This window comes from Anser cygnoides, chromosome 3 (assembly GCF_040182565.1).
Source record: "Anser cygnoides isolate HZ-2024a breed goose chromosome 3, Taihu_goose_T2T_genome, whole genome shotgun sequence".
In the NCBI taxonomy this organism is placed as follows: Eukaryota; Metazoa; Chordata; class Aves; order Anseriformes; family Anatidae; genus Anser; species Anser cygnoides.
The window spans coordinates 60323759-60336673 of NC_089875.1; the positions used below are offsets into that span (position 1 = coordinate 60323759).

The window sequence follows — 12915 nt, forward strand, 5'->3', positions numbered from 1 at the left end:
TTGTTTTTTAAGGAATTATGGAAGAACTGTCACCTCCTTCATAGCTCACATCCAAATTCCAGTCCCAAATGATACTCCTGTTGGTCTTCACTTCTGTAGCACTCTTTGTGGCCAGTGGAGCAAAAACTAAAGCAAGACTGGCACAGCCCTGGCACTGAGAAGAGGCACTCAGAGAGACAGCAGAAAAAGCATAGCTTTGTGACCTCTCTGCTGCTTTCATGCTTCTGACTGCTGGTCAAGAAGACCAGTAAGACTGGAGCCTGGTACATCACCACAGAAGTAAAGACCAGAGAGGATGGGTGTCTCAGGGAAAGGAGATTATTTTTACGCAGTATATTTTGCTGTAGTCAGTAGAAAGACAGGGCTCCCATGGGCTCTGGAGCAGGCACCAGGTTAGCAGAAGCTGTAAATCAGCAAAATCAGTGAAATACTGTGTTTGGAGTAAGTTGTTGTTCTACAGCACAGATCAAAAGGTGTTACATATACACCTATAGCCAAATAGTGATTTTATGATACTCTCAGTTAATCTTCAGTGCTTCAGGTTCAACTACAAGGCTCCCACCCTACAGAACATTCCTACTAGTTGATTCTTAAGGAAAGAAAACAGCATTGCTAAGAACAAATACAACGGTTACCACCTCTTACAAATCATATGAAGTTATTTATCTAGTTTCACTTTTCCTAAGTGAACTTCCTTTTAACGAACTTGAGAAAAGCAATGCATTAAAAACTCATTTTTGCCCATGCAAACAAAAATAAAGAACTGAATAAATAAAAATACAATCTTCGCTGTCATTCAGCTTATTGCTTGAAGCAGGATAGAGTAAACTTGTTTGGAAAATTTGGTGAACATTCCTAGACCACTTCTACCTGTCACTTAGGACACTGGGGAAATTATTTCAATACAAGACTCATTTGATTGCTTAGTAAATTTCCTTAATTCAGTGGTTCCTTTTAGAAAGATTGTTAAAAAATGTTACAACCAAATTACTAACCCCCCCAACTTTTAACATACTTTTGTACTGGATGATCAAAGCAAGGCTCATAAAGAAGCATTGTGTGTTCTTGACATCTAGTACAAATCGATACGGAGACTCCATGTCATCTCTGTGCAGGACCCCAATGCAAATCAGATAAAACATATTTCATGGAGCAGAATATACCCTTGGAACTTAAGGAAAGCCTGGTACAGACTAATGAAATACTAACAAAACTGCATCGCAAGTGTCTCAGTCCCACGTGACGAGATGCAGAAAGGGCTGTTGCCAGGAGTCAGAGTGTGTGAGTGCCACACAAAAAGTGTATTTATTTTTTTGAGGAGAACGTATCCATCTCTCTATAAATGTCTGAGCATGTGAGCCTTCTGTATTCATGCCTGAGACCTCTCTCTCTTACGGTACTCTCTCAAATCTTACCATCAATCTGTCACAACAAAGCTAAGTAATCCATTTTTGAGTTCGGGGAGGGATTAAATCAAATCGTAGTTCACACTGATCAAAACCCTGGAGCTGCACTGCTGCTGTCGTTAGGGTGATCCTGGGGTATGTGCGGCCAGATAGACACACTCATGTGCTAAGGGATTACAAATAGGAAGTCCACAAAAACAATTTTATTTGGTAGGAGAGTCTTTCATAAAATCTCAGGAGAGTTTTTTTTTCTCTTTGAGAAAAATCATATCTGTTAAAATAGTGATTTCTGTTGCCCTCTACATCTCTCTTTTCTCCTTGGACATGGAAACAGCTTTCAGAAGGTTTGTGAATAAGTTGCAGTCACCAGGAGTGGGGCAACTGGTCCTATATTAGTTACTGAGCAAAAGCATTTTGGGTTATGACTTGTGTGAAGCAAGGCTCACAAAACTGTCAGTGGGAGAAAAAAGACTCACAGCTGTCCAAGAAACAGATCCTTAAGGTTCCTGTGCTTTATGTACTCTCCTTTAATTCCCTTTAATTTGCATGTATTTATGCTAAAAGTCATCTACAGACTGTTTTCACCAAGACAAATGTCTCTAACTCTGGACGTGCTACAAACAGACTAGAAGGGAGAGCTCATACTGTTAACACTGTTAGGAATTAACCTCTTTTTTTTTCCTTTTTTTTTTTTTTTCCATGATGTTATGTGATTAAAACATCAAATTAACTTCAATGCCAGAAATGTTTTAACTGCGGCTCTGTGCCTTCAGCTGTGCTGAGCCCAAATGCAATATGTAGGGTGTTAAGCTGTAAGCTGTACTCTGAAAATAAAGGTTAAGGTATTTTTAAGGTGTTTTTTCTTTCTTTTTTTCTTTTTTTCTTTTTTTCTTTCTTACAGCAGTGTGGAGGGCAAAAGGCAGCAAACAGGCAGAAGGGTTAACTGGCGGTGCTGCTGGGCAGGGAAGGGTGGAAGTATTTGCATAGAATAGCATCTGGAATCTATATGTCCTCACATACTTTGAGGGGGGAAGCAGTTTTCCACATTCATTACAGCCTGGTAAGGAAGAGGAGAAAAGAAACAAGGGGGGATAGAAAAGGAACAGGGGACTCCTTTTGTATCTGTGTCCAATATGGTTTCTTTTGATTTTTCATTCTCCATAGTCAAGAGCTCCCCATGGGTTCTCATCTGTTACCCAGGCTTTGCCATACCTGCCTGCCTGTGTGAAAATGGCTCAGCTGCCGGCGCTGGATGAGGCTAACAGATCACATCTATCTCTCTGGCGTCTACTGAGCACGCAGGGCTCCAAGGATCAAGCCCTGGACAAGAGCACAAAAGCAGGTCTGTATAGAAGCAGCCAACCTTCTGCATCGTCCGTGGCTCATTGTGTGGACACCAGAGGTCAAAACTCGCCTGCATTCCTGCTTTCCCAACACGGTTGTGTCTCTGTGTGTGTGCCTGTGTGAGTGTGAGCAGGAAGCACTGCAAAGTTACAACACAGTATTGTTCTGTGGCATCACTCTGGGCAGTAATTAGTAGGATGAAAGGCATTTCAAACGAGATAGAGATTAGAGATAGAGATAGAGATAGAGATAGAGATAGAGATAGAGATAGAGATAGAGAGATAGAAATAATAGAAATAGAAATAGTCTGGAGAGCAGTCCTTTCTGAACTTGCATTCAGAAAGGTAAGGGGAAGAATTAAATAAAAAAAAATGTAAATAGAAACGTCTTCTGGGAGAACATAGGTCTGCTGTCAGGAAAGGGGACGGAATGAAATAACTATGAGAAGCTGGAGAAGATATTCAAAGCAAGAACAGAATCAAGATTATTAATGACAAGGATCAGGGAATGTGTATTTGAAAGGGGAAGGGAAAACTTTCAGTTCTGTGGAATAGTACTTGAAGTGGGGAAAACCTAGAGGATAACATGAGAATATCTATTTTGATGGTTCCCCCTTTTACATGACTTTAAATGAATTCAGTAAAATAACGAGTTCCCAATTAAGAGTCTTTAATGCCACTGAGAATTCGCAGGTCATTCATTTGCATTTTGGTCCAAGAATCTCACAATATTTTCCAAAAGTCAGCAAATCAGGTAATCTGGAAAAATCAGAGAAAATCTGCCTGGCATTTCAGAGGTTGGATTTGTACCTGTCAGTTTTCGTGCTACCGCACAGACACCAGGATTTCCCTCTTTGCTCTGGACAGCTCCTGCATTCATCCCGGGGATGTTTCGTGTTTCCTTTTCCATTTGTGTTCCTGACCAGAGGCTTCTCCTGAGTCTCTGTTTCTGCAAAAGATATCTCTCAAGTCAGCAGTGAGATTACCAGTAGTCCAAGGAGTTTGGTTTCTCAGCCCAGTACATTTTTAAAAACTGCCTTTGATAATATTGTGTTAATAAAGACTTTCAGTGCTTGTGTTTTTTAATTCCTTCCTCTTTCCATCCCACCTTCCTTCTCTTTCTCCCTCCCTCCCTTCCTTCCCTTCTCTTCCCTTCTCTTCCTTTTTTCCTCTGTCTCTTTCTTTTTGTTGTTTCTTTCTTTCTTCCTCCCTCTCTGCAACCCCTCCTTTTTCCTTCTTTTCCCACTGTCTCTATAGAGCTTTTCAGTCTCTGTAAACGAGCAACCGAAGAAAGATTTGCTGTCCCATTCGTTCCGCACTGCCCCCATAAAAAGCAAATATTTTCAGGTTGACTGAAAGTTTAACTTTGTTATTTTTTTTATTTTTAAAGAAAATCCAGCGTGACATGGCACGTGTTGGTGCCCTTGCCACTTAACAAATTACTTGTTTTTTTGACCTAAGTTAAATGCTGTGCAAATTTCCCTTGTCCGTGTTTTCATTGTGTGCAGACTTCACTGATAAAGAATAAAGAGCTAACTTGTTGGGACTTTTTAGTCGGAGCTTCCTTCATTCACAACAGATTTTTTTCTACTGTGTCTTTAACAACACAAAAGCCTGGATCCTCAGCTGATATAAATTGCCCATTGCAGGGTTGCCCACAGTGAAGCTGTGCTGTGTTACACCAGTTGTCGGTGGCCTGGGACTTTTGGGCAGTGCTGGGATGTGCAGTGGTGTCCTGCCTGGCACTGCTGACCCCACTGGGCTCCATCGTTTTGGAAGTCAGGGGAGAAATGTGTTTTACCAAGGGAAGTCACCACCAAGGGCTTCCTCTCAACCCGCCAACATGCCAGTATTGACGAAAATCTCAAGCCTTTCATCATCCTCACAAATAAAACCAGCTTCCTCTCCAGATCAGCATCTTACACCAAGGAGACCCAAGGGCTGGTCCCATGCAGACAGCAGGCAGCTGAGCCCGGTGAAGTTGCCCAGGGCAGCCCTGCCCGTGCTCCTCTGCGGGCACCGTGTGGACAGGAGGCTCCCCACAGCCCCAGCGCACTGCTATGTAGCTGACTCTGGCTTTGGGACAGGAGCTGCACCGGAGCCCCGCCACAGCCCAGCATGCCCTTCATGGTGCCGTGCTTCCCCTCCAGCACAATAACTCAATTGACGGACTGAAGTCATTCGTCCACTCCGTCCCGAAGCCTGAACTGGTCATGCATGGGCTCACCCCCTTCCGTGAACCCTCTTTTATTTTCTCTAACACGCCATTTAATTTTCAAAAGAGAGAGGTATTGTACAGTTGTAAATCTCAGCCCTTTCTCCGCCGGCCCTCTCGCCCTCAGTGCGGCTCTCCCTTGGCCAGTGATTTAGGGCGGGGGTCAGCCCGCCCCACCGCCCCCGGCGGGAGGTGCAGCACGGGGAGCCAAGCTGGGCAGCCCAAGGTGAGCCAGCGTGCCCCTCCGCCACGGAGCTCGGGCGTTGCCTTGCCGGCCCCTCGGGGGCTCCTATGACAGCCCTCCTGCATGACGGATTGCTGGCCCAACAATGAACCCTCTGTGCCCTCCCATTACTCCTTAAATCTCGTCTTCCACCAAGATCGCACCCTCCACAAAATTTCCCTTCCCTGTGAGAAAGTAAAAAGTAAAATAAGCAAGCATTTCTCATTTATGTTATGAACCGTCTTCCTTCAAAAAGAAGAGTCTGAGACTTTATTGAGATCTTTTTGTGCTGCTTACTACTGGAGGTGCATCGCAGGAATGTGCCTGGGAAGATGTTTTGGAATGTATAAATCATTTTGCTTTGCCTTTTTTTTCCCATCCTCATTTGACTTTCTGTCCAGAGACATGAAAAATAGTTTTTGGTGTGTTTCTTTTTTCTTTTTTTCAGAAAACAGTTCTCAAGGTTTGATGTCAGAACACGAGCAGGTGAAATGGTGTCTCATTTAGCAGCAGATCACTGTTTGTATTTGCCAAAAGAGACAAGGATTTTCCAAGGGACATAGTGTAATGGGAATGATACAGCCTGGGAATAGAGGCAGTGATATTAGCCATGTAACAAGATCTCTCACTGTTTAAATTAAAGACATTAAAAAGAATTCAAAGAATTTTAAAAGAATCTTTAAAAGAATTTAAAGAATTAAAATTGTTTTTGTAGATGTTGGGGAAGAAATTACATTTATAACATTTAATTTCTACAACCGCTAATAAGAGTTTAGGGCACCTTGTTTGTAAATAGTGGAGTGGCACAGACAAAGGAGTTATATTTTTTAAATTTGTAGGTGTCTTTTACTTTCCTTCCAAATTCTCTTTTCCTATATGAGATTCAAACCAACAGTCCTTAGTCCTGCATTTTCTCCTAGTGAAGGACCAACACTGCCACTCAGACAAGGTGCTATCACTGGCCATGGTTTGCAACACAGGGGGAATATCGGTGATGGCCATTCGTTTGTGATAGATTTGTGGAAGAGGAAAAACGTCACTTAAGAATTTGACCTTAACACATGCTCACATAAATCATGACCTGCTCAAGAACATTTCTTAAAATTGCTTAAAAAAATATATATATTCATTGAGGGGTATTTTGTTGGTATTGATCAATCATGATGACTGAAATCCTCAAGCATTTACTTCTGGGAATTACAGAATTAAACTTCCCTAATAACCAGCAGAGAAGAAGGAGGATGAGGAAGGAGTTTATAACATCCGATCCAAAAATATCTGGGCAGGGCACTGTAAGCAATGGTTAGGGCTGGATGGCAATTGAACCCCTGGGTAGGGAGGATGAAAAAAAATCTTGTGAATGGTTTTGCAAGTTTTTCACCCCTCTTCCTACCAACAGTAGTTGCTCTGGGCTCTGTTGTACGAAGACAGAGGCACTTTATTATCCCAAGTAATTGGATTATCACTTGGGGTAATAACCAGTGCTCTCTTTTCTGCACCAGTTAATGAGGTTCAAAGGGATGGGAAGTGGAGTTAACAAAGGACAAGACAGCAGACGGAGCACATCTGTGCCCTGGCTACTGAAGAGGCAACACAAGGAAGCTTGGTTTGCTCCTGCTTGTCTTTTTTCCTCTGGTTGCCGCTGCCTTTCTCTGTATGTTAGTCCACACTCCCTCTTATTGTGCTGCAGGAGAAAAGAAAGAGGAGCCTCAGGGAGCTGTGTGCACTCCCCTCTCTCTCTTTGGCTTACCCCTGCCTGATTTTTTACTCATACGGTGAAGATCTGGCTCATATTTGCGGAGACAAGGGTGCTTCTCCCACTGGCTACAAGGATGTGTCTGTGCCAGCTCCTGCCCCATCCCCTCAGGCTCAGGCCAGCACTGTCAGTTTCAGATGACAACTGGGTTTTAGCACTGTCGTCGCTGGCTTTATGTTCATCTTTAATGGCCAAGGTACCAAACAGGTGCCTTCCCCTCTTCTCAGAAAAGGCTTTTAGGTTCTGCCATGTAAGCAGAATTACAGGGTGGGAGTGGAGCTACCAGTGAATAAACGAATGGCTTTACCAGGGTGTCCTCAGCAGTATTTCAGGAGCTCTGCTATGAAATTACCTGCATCTGTGATATCCTTATGTGTGTACTTAGTTTCCCAGTGTTGCAAAAATAGCACATCCTCTCCCTGACCAGCCTTTGCTTTTCATTATGATTCTGTAAGGTATGTTGATGAACAGCTCTGGAGACTTTTCTGACCTGTAACTTTTCAGAATAATCCATCTAATTTAAAGACTTATTTTATTCAGGTGATTGCTTTTATCCTAAAAGGTATTAAAACCCTTTTAAAGTCTGTAATGACATTCAGTCTCTACTTAGCTTTTATTGCTAGTAAGCACAGGAGATAAAGCATTAATATAGATAAACGAGGTAGGAACTACCTTAATTGTGTTTGCTCAAGTCCTCTTACCTGTTGCTTTGTGAAATCCTTTATGGAATGACCACTGACCACCAGCCATGCCCAGGATCCAAATTTTTTGTCTTGTCCCAAAAGTGTCACGCACGTTGACAGAATCTTTACTTGTGGAAAGGGTAGGCACACACCTAATTTCAGGAGAAGAGTGACAGTGACCAAGTCAATCAGATCACAAATAGTAAAAAATATTAGATTTTCTCCCTGAAGGGGATATGCTGTACATTAGCAGAAGGAAAATCATGTGCAATGGTAAAAGCATGAAGGTGTCTGGGAAAGTTAGAGACTCCACAAGACACACTTCTTAGCCAGGCAGCATTTTGATACAATGTGCAGGGTGGTATTTCTGTAATACTTCAAGGAACATTAATAGCGGTACTTGATATTCTGTTTCCTTCAAATCCAAGGACAATGAAATAAAACACTTAAAACCAAAACAACAACGAACACACCAAGAAAAACAACCCTGGTGCCTGGCCTCTCCAGCGCCTCGTGCTCTGGAAGGTGGTGCATGAGGCTTTCGGCTGTGTTGTTCCCTTCCCTTTCCTGGGGCACACACATCTGCCCATTCACTGAAGCTCCTTGTTTGCGCTCGCTGTCTTAGGGCTCTTCCAAAATGCTGCAGCCTGGCAAAGAGCAGGTTGTCACTTCTGAGAAAATATCCCTCCCTGATCAAATAGCTCAAGAGTTCACCTCCGTGCCACAGCACTGCTGGCAGCTCGGCACTGCCACGCCAGCAGCCTCCCTCCGGAGCATGCCCCAAAAGATGGGCAATCCTTTGTTGGCCCCATCAGTTTCGTACTCTGCCCCACTCTTCTTAATCAAACCCACTTCAAAGACCCAAAACAGATTGATTCACATGTGAACACTACCCAAACTGTCTTCTGAGGGGGCAAATACTTGTCTTACGTTCCTTTGAACCCACTGTTGCCCGTTTACTTGTATTTACTTTGCGTGGCCTATGGCTGAACCATGGAAATTAGAAAACAAACTCCTATTCAGCCAGTCATGTCAAAGGTGACCGCTGTGCCGGAGAGTCGACTGTGGGACAAACACTTGGCTGATCGGCGGCCTCTTCTGCGGCGTTGCTGTCTCCACAGTTACATACCTGTCTGCAGAAGCCTTTAGTTTATCTTGTCTGTGCTGGAAGTCCTAGACGGTGCCATCAATCTGGGAGATGAGAGGGATGCTCGGCTGACACTCGCACAAAGGCTGCGGTGCAAGAGAAAGGGAGGCAGCTCCCTGCAGGCCGAGCCCCGTGGGGCGGCACGGGGCCGCTGCCATCTTCTTGTCCTGGTCCTGGCAGCCAAGGGGGGAAGAGGCAGAGGGCACCTCGTGGGCCCACCAGGTCTGGGGAGCCACAAGGTGCCCTGAGAACTCAAACCAGCTCCCACTTCTTCTCCAAATGAGCTGCAGCGGGGCTGACAATGTCCCACAGGCACAGCGAGATGGGTTTTAAAGTCCGTATCTCTCAAACTGTGTGTTTTCAGAGGCTCTCTTTAGCTAGGCGAGCCATTTATGAGACCTGCTGGCAAGACCAAGAGAGTACAGCAGTATAGCTTGTCAGCAAAACATGATTTCCTGGGACTTTCTTATTGTTTTAAGGCCCTTGGAGGAGCTCTAACAGTGTTATAGAGCCATAAAAGGGAAATGGATGATTTTCCAGCTAGCTGGCTGCTGCTGAGTCAGTGGGTTGAAGGCAGTGGTGCTGCATGGTGTAACACAACCCACAAACATATGTCTGAGCCGTTGCATCTCAGTGCACCTCCCACCAAGGTATGGCATTTGTTCCTCCTCACCACAGTGCTGGTGAAAGTTCTCCTCTGATCCTGCTTGCCAATCCTCCCAGCTCACTGTGGCTAGGCTACCGTGTGCCTTGGGAAGCTGAAATTCAATAAAATTCACCCAGATCAGCCAAATGCCATTCACTAGTGTGGTAACAACCATGACTGATGCAAAAATGAGGAGCCTGGTGACCAAATGTTCACACTTTGCTATCTTTCTCATGGTGTTTGGTGTATTACCCAATGTCTCATCCCAGTGAAGCCAATAAGAGACTGTGGAGTAAAATGCTAACCAGGAACCAAAATGTTATCACGAACTACTGTTGATACAGTTCAAAGAGCAATATGAATAGCAGGAAAAAATTAAACTTGAAAATGCACAAAGCAGATTTGTAAGCCCAGTTTGCCTGCTATAGAGGAGTATATTTCACTCAGGATAATAGTTTCCCCATCTTTGGCTATAATACGTAGGGGAGTCCTAATGTCAGGAAACTACATATTGAATGCAAAAAGCTTGTAAGTACAGTGTCAAAAAATACATGCTTTAAATATGCTTAAAATCAAACTCTTCTTTTTTAAAGCCAAACAGAAAGCATTCCTCTTGTAACAGAGGTGTTGGAGTGCAGGTACACTAAACTCATGTCATGTTCCCTAACGCTGACAGTTTTTATGCCCCAGACTCTAAAGCATATCAAAGACGATGGAAGAAATGATAGTGGGATACTGCATCTTTGCAGCTCTGCTCCTTTCTCGTGTTTAAATTGTTTTGTGCAGGGGGAGGGAAAGAAAGAGAGGAAGAAAGAAAGGCAGAGAGCTCAAATGAAATGGTAAAATATGAGGAGAGCTTTCAGAAAGAGCGGATCTTTTTGACTATCTTCTCTTTCTCTTGTCTTTCTTGAATAGAAGAGAGTTGGTGCCACAATGGCTCTGCAGGCTTCCCCGTGCAGAGCAGAGCTAGGCACCACGCTGCTGTTAGCAAGTGCTCCACAGTCCCCCCCATGCAGTCCCCAGGAGCACAGGCATGCTTTGCTTTGAGCAAAAGCTGATGGCCCTGCGCTGGTCCCACAAGCTGCCTTTGTACTGACAGCCTGGGGATGTTAGAGGTTTGTGATGAAACTAGGAAGGGAGGAAATGTTACTGGGTCTCAAAGAGCCTGATGTGCCCATTTACTGCTACACTGTGCTCCCTGGAGTCTCCTCAAGGTACAGGAGCCCAAGCCTAGGGTTTCGGCACACTAAGTGTGTGCATTTGGAATTACAGACGTGAATTCTGTAATTGGTGGATCTTTGAGATTTCTACATAAAACGGGGTTTGTTACAGTTTCCAGATGAGTTTGCTGTACGAAGTAGGAGCCAACCCACACAGAGCATAACATGCCACCTCTACTTGGATAGATGTTTTCGGATAGCACTGCTGCTTTGGCCACCACCACACAGCTGATTTGAGCTGCTAAATAATAATGAAGTGGTCAAAAAGGAAACAGGGTCCCAAGTGCATACCATTGGAAGATCTGTGTAGAGTTTTTATCTTCTGAAGCAGGCTGATCTCTCAATTCAGAACTTATTATTTACATCCATATCATGAGAAAAGTAAGTACATATCAGATTGACAGTTTTGATTGATGTTTTTACCTGACTGACGACAGGCACAGAGGCAAAAGGCTTATGGGAGACCAGCAGATCAGTGCTGGATTTGCAGCAGGCACTTGACCTGCAGCTTCTGGTTTGACACAGCAGCCAGCAGCAGAATTGATGCAACACAACCCTTCATTGCTCTGCTATGTTTTCCTTTGAAAATACAAAGCAAAATGAAACAAAACAAACAAAAAAAAGACAATATTTTGAGCATTAAAGGAGGCAGTACTGTTGGTTTCCTCCCTTCCACCCTGCTTCCCTGTTCCTGGCACATTAAGCCTCTTGCTCCTCTGCTGCCAGGAGAGTGGGGCTCCAGCCAAGACAAAAATTAAGCAGTAACTCTGGTGCCGGTGGGCACAGCCCTCTTCGTGCTATAGCAGCCTGCGGTGCGGCAGCCAGGTACCTCGTACCTGAACCCCCTGGCATTTTCCTGAGTCTGAGCCTCGCAAAGCACCACTCAGCCACATGCAGCGATCCCTCGCACCCCCCTCCCCTCAGGGGTCCACGCAGCTCTTCGGAAACACGTGAGGCTGCGCTGCAGTTGCCGGGAGGGTTCAGCCCCTGGTACGTGCTTCAGCATTTTCGAAACGGTCGGGCTTCGTCACTGCGCTGTGCTTAGCTCGGGGAGCACAAATCAGCTCCTGGAGACCCATCGCATGGTTAGGGCGAGCCAATGAGCAGCCTCGCGGAGGGCACAAGTTGCCAAAAGAGCAGATGTGTCCGAAGTCTGTACCAGTTAATTTCGTGACCTACTGAAATCACGGAGAGATTTATACTGCTAATTACTGACTTTGTTTCTGGTTTAATCATCCTTCCCTTCACCTTTCTGTAAAGCTGAGAAGGGAAAAACCACGGGTAAACAGCTTGTCTTAAGCAGAATGTTGTTTCAAATAGAAGCACATGATTGTGTGGGGGTTTTTGGAAAAAAAAAAAATAATTACAAAGAAAATATTTTAACTAAAGCTTTTAATTCAGCACTGAGACATATTCTTATTTTCATTTGTGAGCCAGGATCCTTTATGAAGTGAAAGTGAAATGATTTAAAAATATTTCCTCTATTCTGGACGTGAACAAACAAACTGTCATTTACTGAAATTTCTCATAAATGCCCAGAAAAATGAATAACAGGAATGAGAAGCTGTAGAAATGTTGCAAAATATACTAAGACCTTGATTCTGTAAAGTTTTACTCCCCTTTATAAATGCATTTAGCACATAATTTCACTGAGGCTATACTTACGCATAAAATCACCACATGTAGGTAGTTCAGGGAACATGTTAATGGAATCCTATTTTCTGTTTAAATGGTTCTTTCTGTGATTTGTTCTGGCTTCCTGCATTTCTCATCCCCATGCACTTCTGATGCTGTGTTTACATATTTTACATCAATACTAGCCCTGTACACACTGTGCAAATACCCATGCAGAAAGGCCTGGGAAAGTACCACAGCTTGCTAGACTGAACAGAAAATCTGTATTTATTTTTTGCATAGCAAATCTGTCTTCAAAACTGATTCTTCCTAAGGTCCTGGGCAAACTATCCAAACCTCTCTCTACCTTTAAGGTCGGGTGGCAGCTCTTGCAGAGCCACCGAACATCCTGGTAACACTGAGAAGCTGCAGTGATCATCACAGAGCAAAGACCCTAAATCTTTGTTTTTTCCTTTAGGAGATATTTGATTGCTGCAAAGAATATGTAGCAGACAAAATAGTGTTTTCTCATCTCACTGCAGGCATACAGCCAGCAGCTTAGAGAGCAAATGAGGAGAATGAAGGCAGTACAGTATGTCCCTCTGCATGTTTACTAGAGCAGCTGCATCAGTTGATGCACCGGGTGTTTTAACTTACAAACC

The 12915-nt window shown here is 44.0% G+C and overlaps 1 long non-coding RNA gene across 1 annotated transcript; it reads right to left on the minus strand.

Moving 5' to 3' along the window:
• Positions 1 to 3385: 3385 nt before the first annotated feature.
• LOC106032452 (uncharacterized) lies at positions 3386 to 9074 on the minus strand. The gene is made up of 3 exons (XR_001204871.3): positions 8756 to 9074; positions 7645 to 7778; positions 3386 to 3698 (listed from the first exon to the last, which is right to left on the minus strand). It is a non-coding gene; the product is annotated as an uncharacterized lncRNA (long non-coding RNA).
• Between the last annotated feature and the right edge of the window lie 3841 nt (positions 9075 to 12915).